Here is a 14,970-nt window from a genome sequence, read left to right as displayed (position 1 = left end):
AAGTTGAAAGATGATGGTAGCAATTACACGACTGGGTCCGTAACTTGTGGATTATCCTCATTGCTGCACAAAAGAATTACGTCCTAGAAGCACCGCTAGGTGCCAAACCTGCTGCAGGAGCAACACCAGATGTTATGAACGTCTGGCAGAGCAAAGCTGATGACTACTCGATAGTTTAGTGTGCCATGCTTTACAGCTTAGAACCGGGACTTCAACAACATTTTGAACGTCATGGAGCATATGAGATGTTCTAGGAGTTGAAGTTAATATTTCATGCAAATGCCCGGATTGAGAGATATGAAGTCTCCAATAAGTTCTACAGCTACAAGATGGAGGAGAATAGTTCTGTCAGTGAGCATATACTCAGAATGTCTGGGTATAACAATCACTTGATTCAACTGGGAGTTGATCTTCCGGATGATAGTGTTATTGACAGAATTCTTCAATCACTGCCACCAAGCTACAAGAGCTTCGTGATGAACTATAACATGCAAGGGATGGATAAGACGATTCCCGAGCTCTTCGCAATGCTAAAGGCTGCGGAGGTAGAAATCAAGAAGGAGCATCAAGTGTTGATGGTCAACAAGACCACCAGTTTCAAGAAAAAGGGCAAAGGGAAGAAGAAGGGGAACTTCAAGAAGAACGGCAAACAAGTTGTTGTTTTCAGGAGAAGAAACCCAAGTCTGGACCTAAGCCTGAGACTGAGTGCTTCTACTACAAATAGACTGGTCAGTGGAAGCGGAACTGCCCTAAGTATTTGGCAGATAAGAAGGATGGCAAGGTGAACAGAGGTATATGTGATATACATGTTATTGATGTGTACCTTACTAATTCTCGCAGTAGTGCCTGGGTATTTGATATTGGTTTTGTTGCTAATGTTTGCAACTTGAAACAGGGACTACGGATTAAGCGAAGATTAGCAAAGGACAAGGTGACGATGCGCGTGGGAAATGGTTCCAAAGTCAATGTGATCACGGTCGGCACGCTACCTCTACATCTACCTTTGGGATTAGTTTTAGACCTAAACAATTGTTATTTGGTGCCAGCATTGAGCATGCATATTATATCTAGATCTTGTTTAATGCGAGATGGTTATTCATTTAAATCAGAGAATAATGGTTGTTCTATTTATATGAGTAATATCTTTTATGGTCATGCACCCTTAAAGAGTGGTCTATTCTTTTTGAATCTCAATAGTGAAGATACACATATTCATAGTATTGAAGCTAAAATATGCAGAGTTGATAATGATAGTGCAACTTATTTGTGGCACTGCCGTTTGGGTCATATTGGTGTAAAGCGCATGAAGAAAATCCATTCTGATGGACTTTTGGAATCAATTGATTATGAATCACTTGGTACTTGCGAACCATGCCTCATGGGCAAGATGACTAAAACACCGTTCTCCGGAAGAATGGAGCGAGCAACAGATTTGTTGGAAATCATACATACTAATGTATGTTGTCCGATGAATGTTGAGGCTCGTGGCGGATATCGTTATTTTCTCACCTTCACAGATGATTTGAGCAGATATGGGTATATCTACTTGATGAAACATAAGTCTGAAACATTTGAAAAGTTCAAAGAATTTCAGAGTGAAGTGGAAAATCATCATAACAAGAAAATAAAGTTTCTATGACCTCATCGTGGAGGAGAATATTTGAGTTATGAGTTTAGTCTTCATTTGAAACAATGCGGAATAGTTTCGCAACTCACGCCACCCGGAACACCACAGCGTAATGGTGTGTCCGAATGTCGTAATCGTACTTTACTAGATATGGTGCGATCTATGATGTCTCTTACTGATTTACCACTATCATTTTGGGGTTATGCTTTAGAGACGGCTGCATTCACGTTAAATAGGGCACCATCTAAATATGTTGAGACGACTTCGTACGAACTATGGTTTGGCAAGAAACCAAAGTTGTTGTTTCTTAAAGTTTGGGGCTGCGACGCTTATGTGAAAAAGCTTCAACCCGATAAGCTCGAACCCAAATTGGAGAAATGTGTCATCATAGGATACCCAAAAGAAACAGTTGGGTACACCTTCTATCACAGATCCAAAGGCAAGACTTTTGTTGCTAAGAATAGATCCTTTCTAGAGAATGAGTTTCTCTCGAAATAAGTTAGTGGGAGGAAAGTAGAACTTGATGAGGTAACTGTACCTACTCCCTTATTGGAAAGTAGTTCATCACAGAAACCGGTTCCTGTGACACCTACACCAATTAGTGAGGAAGCTAATGATGATGATCATGGAACTTTAGATCAAATTACTACCAAACCTCGTAGGTCAATCAGAGTAAGATCCGCACCAGAGTGGTACGGTAATCCTGTTTTGGAGGTCATGTTACTAGACCATGACGAACCTACAAACTATGAGGAAGCGATGATGAGCCCAGATTCCGCAAAATGGCTAGAAGCCATGAAATCTGAGATGGGATCCATGTATGAGAACAAAGTGTGGACTTTGGTTGACTTGCCCGATGATCGGCAAGCCATCGAGAATAAATGGATCTTCAAGAAGAAGACATACGCTGATGGTAATGTTACTGTCTACAAAGCTTGACTTATTGCAACAGGTTTTTGACAAGTTCAAGGAGTTGACTATGATGAGACCTTCTCACCCGTAGTGATGCCTAAGTCCGTCCGAATCATGTTAGCTATTGCCACATTTTACGATTATGAAATTTGGCAAGTGGATGTAAAGATTGCATTCCTGAATGGATTTCTGGAAGAAGAGTTGTATATGATGCAACCTAAAGGTTTTATTGATCCAAAGGGTGCTAACAAAGTATGCAAGGTCCAGCGATCCATTTATGGACTGGTGCAAGCCTCTCGGAGTTGGAATAAACATTTTGATAGTGTGTCAAAGCATATGGTTTTATACAGACTTTTGGAGAAGCCTGTATTTACAAGAAAGTGAGTGGGAGCTCTGTAGCATTTCTAATATTATATGTGGATGACATATTGTTGATTGGAAATGATATAGAATTTCTGGATAGCATAAAAGGATATTTGAATAAGAGTTTTTCAATGAAAGACCTCGGTGAAGCTGCTTACATATTGGGCATCAAGATCTATAGAGATAGATCAAGACGCTTAATTGGACTTTCACAAAGCACATACATTGACAAAGTTGTGAGGAAGTTCAAAATGGATCAGGCAAAGAAAGGGTTCTTGCATGTGTTACAAGGTGTGAAGTTGAGTAAGACTCAATACCCGACCACTGCATAAGATAGAGAGAAAATGAAAGATGTTCCCTATGCTTCAGCCATAGGATCTATCATGTATGCAATGCTATGTACCAGACCTGATGTGTGCCTTTCTATTAGTTTTGCAGGGAGGTACCAAAGTAATCCTGGAGTGGATCACTGGACAACGGTCAAGAACATCCTGAAATACCTGAAAAGGACTAAGGATATGTTTCTCGTTTATGGAGGTGACAAAGAGCTCATCGTAAGTGGTTACATTGATGCAAGCTTTGACACTGATCCGGACGATTCTAAATCGCAAACCGGATACGTGTTTATATTGAACGGTGGAGCTGTCAGTTGGAGCAGTTCTAAACAAAGCGTCGTGGCAGGATCTACGTGTGAAGCGGAGTACATTTGCTACTTTGGAAGCAGAAAATGAAGGAGTCTGGATGAAGGAGTTCATATCCGATCTAGGTGTCATACCTAGTGCATCGGGTCTAATGAAAATCTTTTGTGACAATACTGGTGCAATTGCCTTGGCAAAGGAATCCAGATTTCACAAGAGAACCAAGCACATCAAGAGATGCTTCAATTCCATCCGCGATCAAGTCCAGGTGGGAGACATAGAGATTTGCAAGATACATATGGATCTGAATGTTGCAGAACCGTTGACTAAGCCTCTCTCACAAGCAAAACATGATCATCAGCAAGGCTCCATGGGTGTTAGAATCATGACTGTGTAATGTAGATTATTGACTCTAGTGCAAGTGGGAGACTGAACGAAATATGCCCTAGATGAAATAATAAAGTTATTATTTATTTCCTCATATCATGATAAATGTTTATCATTCATGCTAGAATTGTATTAACCAGAAACTTAGTACATGTGTGAATACATAGACAAACAGAGTGTCACTAGTATGCCTCTACTTGACTAGCTCATTAATCAAAGATGGTTAAGTTTCCTAACCATAGACATGAGTTGTCATTTGATTAACGAGATCACATCATTAGGAGAATGATGTGATTGACTTGACCCATTCCGTTAGCTTAGCACTTGATTGTTTAGTTTACTGCTATTGCTTTCTTCATGACTCATACATGTTCCTATGACTATGAGGTTATGCAACTCCCGATTACTGGAGGAACACTTTGTGTGCTACCAAACATCACAACGTAACTGGGTGATTATAAAGGTGCTCTATAGGTGTCTCCGATGGTACTTGTTGAGTTGGCATAGATCAAGATTAGGATTTGTCACTCTGATTGTCGGAGAGGTATCTCTGGGCCCACTCGGTAATGCACATCACTATAAGCCTTCCAAGCATTGTAACTAATGAGTTAGTTGCGAGATGATGTATTACATAACGAGTAAAGAGACTTGCCGGTAATGAGATTGAACTAGGTATTGAGATACCGACGATCGAATCTCGGGAAAGTAACATACAGATGACAAAGGGAACAACGTATGTTGTTATGCGGTTTGACCGATAAAGATCTTCATAGAATATGTGGGAGCCAATATGAGCATCCAGGTTCCGCTATTGGTTATTGACCGGAGACGTGTCTCGGTCATGTCTACATAGTTCTCAAACCCGTAGGGTCCGCACGCTTAAAGTTCAGTGACGATTGGTATTATGTGTTTTGGTGTTTTGATGTATCGAATGTAGTTCGTAGTCCCGGATATGATCACGAACATGACGAGGAGTTTCGAAATGGTCGAGACGTAAATATCAATATATTGGACGACTATATTCGGACACCAGAAGTGTTCTGGGTGGTTTCGGAGAAAACCGAAGTGCCGGAGGGTTACCGGAACCCCCCGGGAGAAATAGTGGGCCTTATGGGACTTAGTGGAGAGAGAGAGGGCTGGCCTAGGGCAGGCCGCGCGCCCCTCCCCCTCTAGTCCGAATTGGAGTAGGAGAGGGGGGGCGCCCCCCTTTCCTTCTCCCTCTCCCCCTTCCTTTCCCCCTCCTAGTAGGAGTAGGAGGACTCCTCCTCCTGGCGTGCCTATAGGGGCCGGCCAGCCTCCCCCCTTGCTCCTTTACATATGGGGGCAGGGGGCACCTCTAGACACACAAGTTGATCTATTGATCTCTCCCAGCCATGTGCGGTGCCCCCCTTCACCATAATCCACCTCGATCATATCGTAGCGGTGCTTAGGCGAAGCCCTGCATCGGAAGCATCATCATCACCGTCATCACGCCATCGTGCTGACGAAACTCTCCCGTGAAGCTCTGCTGGATCGGAGTTCGTGGGACGTCATCAAGCTGAACGTGTGCTGAACTCGGAGGTGCCGTGCGTTCGGTACTTGGATCGGTCGGATCGTGAAGACGTACGACGACATCAACCGCGTTGTGCTAACGCTTCCGCTTTCGGTCTACGAGGGTACGTGGACACACTCTCCCCTCTCGTTGCTATGCATCACCATGATCCTGTGTGTGCATAAGATTTTTTTGAAATTACTATGTTCCCCAACACCGTTGTATGTGAACGTAGAGCTTATCACACCCGATCATCACGTGGTGTCTCGGCACGACGAACTGTAGCAACGGTGCATACTCAGAGAGAACACTTATACCTTGAAATTTAGTGAGGGATCATCTTATAATGGTACCGCCGTACTAAGCAAAATAAGATGCATAAAGGATAAACATCACATGCAATCAAAATATGTGACATGATACGGCCATCATCATCTTGTGCCTTTGATCTCCATCTCCAAAGCACCGTCATGATCTGCATCATCACCGGCATGACACCATGATCTCCATCATATTGATATCTATCAACGTGTCATCACATGGTCGTCTCGCCAACTATTGCTTTTGCAACTATTGCTATCGCATAGCGATAAAGTAAAGCAATTATATGGTGCTTGCATCTTATGCAATAAAGAGACAACCATAAGGCTCCTGCCAATTGCCGATAACTTTAACAAAACATGATCATCTCATACAACAATTTATATCTCCTCATGTCTTGACAATATCACATCACAACATGCCCTGCAAAAACAAGTTAGACGTGCTCTACTTTGTTGTTCCAAGTTTTACATGGCTGCTACGGGCTTCTAGCAAGAACCGTTCTTACGTACGCATCAAAACCACAACAATTTTTCGTCAAGTGTGCTGTTTTAACCTTCAACAAGGACCGGCCATAGTAAAACTTGATTCAACTAAAGTTGGAGAAACAGACACCCACCAGCCACCTGTGTGCGAAGCACGTCGGTAGAACCAGTCTCATGAACGCAGTCATGTAATGTCGGTCTGGGCCGCTTCATCCAACAATACATCCGAATCAAAGTAAGACGTTGGTGGTAAGAAGTATGACTATTATCGCCCACAACTCATTGTGTTCTATTTGTGCATATATCATCTACGCATAGACCTGGCTCGGATGCCACTGTTAGGGAACATAGTAATTCAAAAAAATTCCTATGATCACGCAAGATCAAACTAGGAGATGCATAGAAACGGGAGGGGAGAGTGTGTCCACGTACCCTCGTAGGCCGAAAGTGGAAGTGTTTAGTAACGCGGTTGATGTAGTCGAACATCTTCACGATCCAACGGATCCAAGTACCGAACGTAAGGCACCTCCGTGTTCAGCACACGTTCAGCATGATGACGCCCCTCGAGCTCTAGATCCAGTTGAGGACGATGGAGAGTTCCGTCAGCATGACGGCGTCGCGACGGTGATGATGAAGTTACCGACGCAGGGCTTCACCTAAGCACTACGATGATATGACCGAAGTGTTGAACTATGGAGGGGGGCATCGCACACGGCTAAGAGATTGTTTGTTGTGCCTTTGGGGTGCCCCCGGCCTTCGTATATAAAGGGGGGAGGAGGAGGTGGCCGACTGATAACCCACAAGTATAGGGGATCGCAATAGTTTTCGAGGGTAGAGTATTCAACCCAAATTTATTGATTCGACACAAGGGGAGCCAAAGAATATTTTCAAGTATTAGCAGCTGAGTTGTCAATTCAACCACACCTGGAAACTTAATATCTGCAGCAAGGTATTTAGTAGAAAAGTAATATGATAGTGGTGGTAACGGTAGCAAAAGTAATATTTTCGGTTTTATAGTGATTGTAACGGTAGCAACGGAAAAGTAAATAAGCGAAGAACAATATAAGAAAAGCTCGTAGGCAATGGATCATTGATGGATAATTACGTCGGATGCGATTCCTCATGCAATAGTTATAACTTAGGGTGACACAGAACTAGCTCCAGTTCATCAATGTAATGTAGGCATGTATTCCGAATATAGTCATATGTGCTTATGGAAAAGAACTTGCATGACATCTTTTGTCCTACCCTCCCGTGGCAGCGGGGTCCTATTGGAGACTAAGGGATATTAAGGCCTCCTTTTAATAGAGTACCGGACCAAAGCATTAACACATAGTGAATACATGAACTCCTCAAACTACGGTCATCACCGGTAAGTATCCCGATTATTGTCACTTCGGGGTTAACGGATCATAACACATAATAGGTGACTATAGACTTGCAAGATAGGATGAAGAACTCACATATATTCATGAAAACATAATAGGTTCATATCTGAAATCATGGCACTTGGGCCCTAGTGACAAGCATTAAGCATAACAAAGTCATAGCAACATCAATCTCAGAACATAGTGGATACTAGGGATCAAACCCTAACAAAACTAACTTGATTACATGATAAATCTCATCCAACCCATCACCGTCCAGCAGGCCTACGATGGAATTACTCACGCACGGTGCTGAGAATGATGAAATTGGTGATGGAGGAAGGTTGATGATGACGATGGCGATGGATTCCCCTCTCTGGAGCCCCGAACGGACTCCAAATCAGCCCTCCCAAGAGAGTTTAGGGCTTGGCGGCGGCTCCGTATCGTAAAACACGATGAATCCTTCTGTCTGATTTTTTTCTCCCCGAACGTGAATATATGGAATCAGGATGGACCTCAGTGGAGCATCAGGGGGCCCACGAGGCAGGGGGCGCGCCCCCCACCCTCGTGGACAGGGTGTGGGCCCCCTGACGTGGATCTTTTCGCCAGTATTTTTTATATATTCCAAAAATAATCTCCGTTGATTTTCAGGTCATTCCGAGAACTTTTATGTCTGCACAAAAATAACACCATGGCAATTGTGCTGAAAACAGCGTCAGTCCGGGTTATTTCCATTCAAATCATGCAAGTTAGAGTCCAAAATAAGGGCAAAAGTGTTTGGAAAAGTAGATATGACGGAGATGTATCAACTCCCCCAAGCTTAAACCTTTGCTTGTCCTCAAGCAATTCAGTTGATAATCTGAAAGTGATAAAGAAAAACTTTTACAAACTCTGTTTGCTCTTGTTGTTGTAAATATGTAAAGCCAACATTCAAGTTTTCAGCAAAGATTATGAACTAACCATATTCACAATAACATTTAGGTCTCATGTTTACTCATATCAATGGCATAATCAACTAGCGAGCAATAATAATAAATCTCGGATGACAATACTTCCTCAAAACAATCATAATATGACATAACAAGATGGTATCTCGCTAGCCCTTTCTGAGACCGCAAAACATAAATGCAGAGCACCTTTAAAGATCAAGGACTGACTAGACAATGTAATTCATGGTAAAAGAGATCCAGTCAAGTCATACTCAATGTAAACTAACAATAATACATGTAAATGACAGCGGTGCTCTCCAACTGGTGCTTTTTAATAAGAGGATGATGACTCAACATAAAAGTAAATATATAGGCCCTTCACAGAGGGAAGCAAGGATTTGTAGACGTGCCAGAGCTCGATTTTGAAATAGAGATGGATAATATTTTGAGCGGTATACTTTCATTGTCAACTTAACAACCGAGAGATCTCGATATCTTCCATGCTACACACATTATAGGCGGTTCCCAAGCAGAATGGTAAAGTTTATACCCCCCACTACCAACAAGCATCAATCCATGGCTTTCTTGAAACAACGGGTGCCTCCAACTAACAACAATCCTGGGGGAGTTTTGTTTGCAATTATTTTGATTTGATTTGAGCATGGGACTGGGACTGGGCATCCCGGTGACCAGCCATTTTCTCATGAGTGAGGAGCGGAGTCCACTCCTCTTGAGAATAACCCGCCTAGCATGGAGGATACAGAAAGCCCTAGTTGATACATGAGCTATTCGAGCATACAAAACATAATGTTTATTTGAAGGTTTAGAGTTTGGCACATACAAATTTACTTGGAACGGCAGGTAGATACCGTATATAGGAAGGTATGGTGGACTAATGTGGAATAACTTTGGGGTTTATGGAATTGGATGCACAAGCAGTATTCTCGCTTAGTACAAGCGAAGGCTAGAAAGAGACTGGGAAGCGACCAGCTAGAGAGTGAAAACAGTCATGAACATGCATTAAAATGCAAGCATGGGTAGGATATAATTCACCATGAACATAAATATCGTAGAGGCTATGTTGATTTGTTTCAACTACATGCGTGAACATGTGCCAAGTCAAGCCACTCGAATCGTTCAAAATAGGATACCACCCCATCATACCACATCACAACCATTTTAATAGCATTTTGGCATGCAAGGTAAACGATTATAGACTCCTAGCTAATTAAGCATGGAATAAGCAACTATAATCTCTAATTGTCATTGCAAACATGTTTCATTCATAATAGGCTGAATCGGGAACGATGGAGTAATCATATTTACAGAAACAAGAGAGGTCGAGTTCATACCATCTTTTCTCATCTCAATCAGTTCATCATATATCGTCATTATTGCCTTTCACTTGCATGACCGAATAGTGTGGATAATAATAATAGTGCACGTGCATTGGACTAAGCTGGAATCTGCAAGCATTCAATTCAAGGGAGAAGACAAGGTAATATGGGCTCTTTGTTAGATCAACAATAATGCATATAAGAGCCGCTCAACATTTTCATCGTGGTCTTCTCCTCTCGACCCCCAAAGAAAAGAAAAGAAACAAAACTATTTACACGGGAAAGCTCCCAACAAGCCAAAGAAGAACAAGAAATCTTTTTTGGGTTTTCTTTTTAATTACTACTACTACAAGCATGGAAAGTAAACTAACTAAAAGCTACAACTAATTTTTTTGGTTTTTATTAAGGTTTTTCAAACACACAAGAAGAATGCTTAAAATAAATTAAACTAGCATGGATGATATAATGAAAAAGTATGAGCACTGACAATTGGCATGAGTGTGTGAACATGAATGTAATGTCGGTGAGAAATACGTACTCCCCCAAGCTTAGGCTTTTGGCCTAAGTTGGTCTATGCCCATGGATCAAAACTGTAGCTGGGGTCATACTGAGAAGGGTACTCAGGTTGCCACTGGTTGGCGATCTCCTCCGGATTCCACTGATAAACATACTGGCGATGAGGATCAGATGGTGGCTCCAGCTCTGCAGCTGACATCTGGCCCCGGTACGCATGAATGGCCTGAGGCAAAATGAGGAGCGTGCCTGAAAATATATTAAACAAAGAGGGCGCAGGCAAGGTAATAATCTCACAATAATTTTTACCAAATATTAATTTGTACTTAAGTATCTTATTCTTATCATTAACAATAAACTCATGTGTGATACGTCCATTTTGCATCATGCTTTTATATCAATATTTATTGCATTATGGACTGTTATTTCACTTTATGTCACAATACTTATGGCTATTCTCTCTTATTTTACAAGGTTTACATAAGGAGGGAGAATGCCGGCAGCTGGAATTCTGGGCTGGAAAAGGAGCAAATATTAGAGACCTATTCTGCGCAACTCCAAAAGTCCTGAAACTCCACGGAACATCTTAAAATAAATAAAGAAAAATCCTCGCCAAAGATGAAGGCCAGGGGGCCCACACCCTGCTCACGAGGGTGGGGGGCGCCCCCCCCCTAGGGTGCGCCCCCCTACCACGTGGGCCCCCTGGTGGTTCTCCGACGTCCATCTTCTTCTATATGAAGTCTTTCGATGAGAAAAATATCAGAAGGAACTTTCCGGGACAAGACTCCGCCGCCACGAGGCAGAACCTTCGCGGAACCAATCTAGAGCTCCGGCAGAGCTGTTTTGCCGGGGATACTTCCCTCCGGGAGGGGGAAATCATCACCATCGTCATCAACAATGCTCCTCTCACCGAGAGAGGGCAATCTCCATCAACATCTTCACCAGCACCATCTCATCTCCAAACCCTAGTTCATCTCTTGTATCCAATTCTTGTCTCGAAGTCCGGGATTGGTGCTAGTAGGTTGCTAGTAGTGTTGATTACTCCTTGTAGTTGATGCTAATTGGTTTATTTGGTGGAAGATCATATGTTCAGATCCTATATGCATGTTATTACCCCTCTGATTATGAACATGAATATGCTTTGTGAGTAATTACGTTTGTTCCTGAGGACAAGGGAGAAGTCTTGCTATTGTAGTCATGTGAATTTGGTATTCGTTTGATATTTTGATAAGATGTATGTTGTCTAGCCTCTAGTGGTGTTATGTGAACATCGACTACATAACACTTCACCATTATTTGGGCCTAGAGGAAGGCATTGGGAAGTAATAAGTAGATGATGGGTTGCTAGAGTGACAGAAGCTTAAACCCTAGTTTATGCGTTGCTTCGTAAGGGGCTGATTTGGATCCACATGTTTCATGCTATGGTTAGGTTTACCTTAATACTTTTGTTGTAGTTGCGGATGCTTGCAATAGAGGTTCATCATAAGTGGGATGCTTGTTCAAGTAAGAACAGCACCCAAGCACCGGTCCACCCACATATCAAGTTATCAAAGTATCAAACGCGAATCATATGAACGTGGTGAAAACTAGCTTGACGATATTCCCATGTGTCCTCGGGAGCGCTTTTCCTATTATAAGAGTTTGTTCCGGCTTGTCCTTTGCTACAAAAAGGATTGGGCCACCTTGCTGCACTTTATTTACTTTTGTTATTTTTTGCTCGTTACAATTTATCTTATCACAAATCTATCTGTTACCACTTATTTCAGTACTTGCAGAGAATACCTTGCTGAAAACCGCTTATCATTTCCTTCTGCTCCTCGTTGGGTTCGACACTCTTACTTATTGAAAGGACTATGATAGATCCCCTATACTTGTGGGTCATCAAGACTCTTTTCTGGCGCCGTTGCCGGGGAGTGTAGCGCCTTTGTAGGTGGAATTTGATAAGGAAAAATTTATATGGTGTGCTGAAATTTACTGTCACTTGCTACTATGGAAAGTAATTCTCTGAGGGGCTTGTTCGGGGTATCTTCACCCCGTCCAGTAGAGCAAAGAGTTGCTCCTCAACCTACTGAACCTATTGAAAATGAAACTCCTTTTGAATTTCCTTTGGGTATGATGGAAAAACTGCTAGCTAACCCTTTTACAGGAGATGGAACAAAGCATCCTGATGAGCACTTAATATATGTGGATGAAGTTTGTGGATTATTTAAGCTTGCAGGTATACCCGATGATGTTGCTAAGAAGAAGGTCTTCCCTTTATCTTTGAAGGGAGACGCATTGATATGGTATAGGCTATGTGATGATATGAGATCATGGAACTATAAAAGATTGAAATTGGAATTTCATCAAAAGTATTACCCGATGCATCTTGTTCATCGTGATCGCAATTATATATATAATTTCTAGCCTCGCGAAGGAGAAAGCATCGCTCAAGCTTGGGGGAGGCTTAAATCAATGTTATATTCATGCCCCAATCATGAGCTCTCGAGATAAATCATTATGCAAAGTTTTTATGCTCAGCTTTCTCATAATAATCAAACCATGGTCGATACTTCTCGTGCTGGCTCTTTTATGATGAAGACTGTTGAATTCAGATGGAATTTATTGGATAGAATTAAACGCAACTCTGAAGATTGGGACCTCGTCAAAGGTAAAGAGTCAGGTATGACACCTAAGTTTGATTGTGTTAAATCTTTTATGGACACCGATATTTTCCGTAAGTTTAGCACTAAATATGGACTTGACTCTGAGATAGTAGCTTCTTTCTGTGAATCTTTTGCTACTTATGTTGATCTCCCTAAGGAGAAGTGGTTTAAATATCATCCTCCCATAGAAGTAAAAGAAGCTGCACCTACTAAAGTTGAAGAAAAGACTGTCACTTATAATGATCCTATTGTTCCTACTTCTTATGTTGAGAAACCACCTTTCCCTGTTAGAATAAAGGATCATGCTAAAGCTTCAACTGTTGTTTGTAAAAGCAATATTAGAACTTATACACCTCCTGAGCAAGTTAAAGTAGAACCTAATATTGCTATTGTTAAAGATCTCTTGTCTGATAATATTGATGGGCATGTTATTCAGTTCGAAGGTGAAACTGCTAGAATTGCTAAACCTTGTGATAAAGATAAGCATAGACCTGTGGTAGGTGTGCCTGTTATTTCTGTTAAAATAGGAGATCATTGTTATCATGGCTTATGTGATATGGGTGCTAGTGCTAGTTTTATACCTTATGACTTATATAAAGAAATCAAGCATGAAATTGCACCTGCTGAGTTAGAAGATATTGATGTCACAATTAAACTTGCCAATAGAGATACTATTTCAGCGATGGGAATTGTTAGAGATGCTAAAGTCTTGTGTGGGAAAACTGAATATCCTTCTGATTTTCTTGTTCTTACTTCTCCGCAAGATAGCTTTTGTCCCATTATATTTGGTAGACCCTTCTTGAACACTGTTAATGCTAGGATACATTGCAAAAAGAATGTTGTTACTATTGGCTTGAATGATATGGTTCATGAGTTTAATTTCTCTAAATTTAGTAAACAACATCATGAGGAAGAATTACCTAGTAAGGATGAAATTATTGGTCTTGCTTCTATTGCCATACCTCCTAGTGATCCTTTAGAACACTATTTGCTAGACCATGAAAATGATATGTTCATGAATGAAAGAAGGGAAATAGATGAAGTATTCTTTAAACAGGAACCTATTCTGCAACACAATTTGCCTATTGAAATTTTAGGGGATCCTCCTCCACCCAAGGGTGATCCCGTGTTTGAGCTTAAACCTTTGCCTGATAATCTTAAATATGCTTATGTTGATGAAAAGAAGATATATCCTGTTATTATTAGTGCTAACCTTTCAGAGCATGAAGAAGAAAGATTATTGAAAACTCTGAAGAAGCATCGTGATGCTATTGGATATACCCTTGATGATCTTAAGGGCATTAGTCCCACTCTATGTCAACATAAAATAAATTTGGAAGCAGATGCCAAACCAGTTCGTGATCCTCAACGATGTCTGAATCCTAAAATGAAAGAAGTGGTAAGAAAAGAAATACTCAAGCTTCTGGAGGCAGGTATAATCTATCTCGTTGCTGATAGTCAGTGGGTAAGTCCTGTCCATTGTGTCCCTAAGAAGGGAGGTATTACTGTTGTTCCTAATGATAAAGATGAATTGATTCCACAAAGAATTATCACAGGTTATAGGATGGTAATTGATTTCCACAAATTAAATAAAGCTACTAAGAAAGATCATTACCCCTCACCTTTTATTGATCAAATGCTAGAAAGATTATGCAAACATACACACTATTGCTTTCTAGATGGTTATTCTGGTTTCTCTCAAATACCTGTGTCGGCTAGAGATCAATCAAAGACTACTTTTACATGCCCTTTTGGTACTTTTGCTTATAGACGTATGCCTTTTGGTCTATGTAATGCACCTGCTACCTTTAAAAGATGCATGATGGCTATATTCTCTGACTTTTGTGAAAAGATTTGTGAGGTTTTCATGGACGATTTTTCCGTCTATGGCTCCTCTTTTGATGATTGCTTGAGC

Source organism: Triticum urartu, chromosome 6 (assembly GCF_003073215.2).
Source record: "Triticum urartu cultivar G1812 chromosome 6, Tu2.1, whole genome shotgun sequence".
In the NCBI taxonomy this organism is placed as follows: domain Eukaryota; kingdom Viridiplantae; phylum Streptophyta; class Magnoliopsida; order Poales; family Poaceae; genus Triticum; species Triticum urartu.
This window is presented reverse-complemented; position numbering follows the sequence as displayed.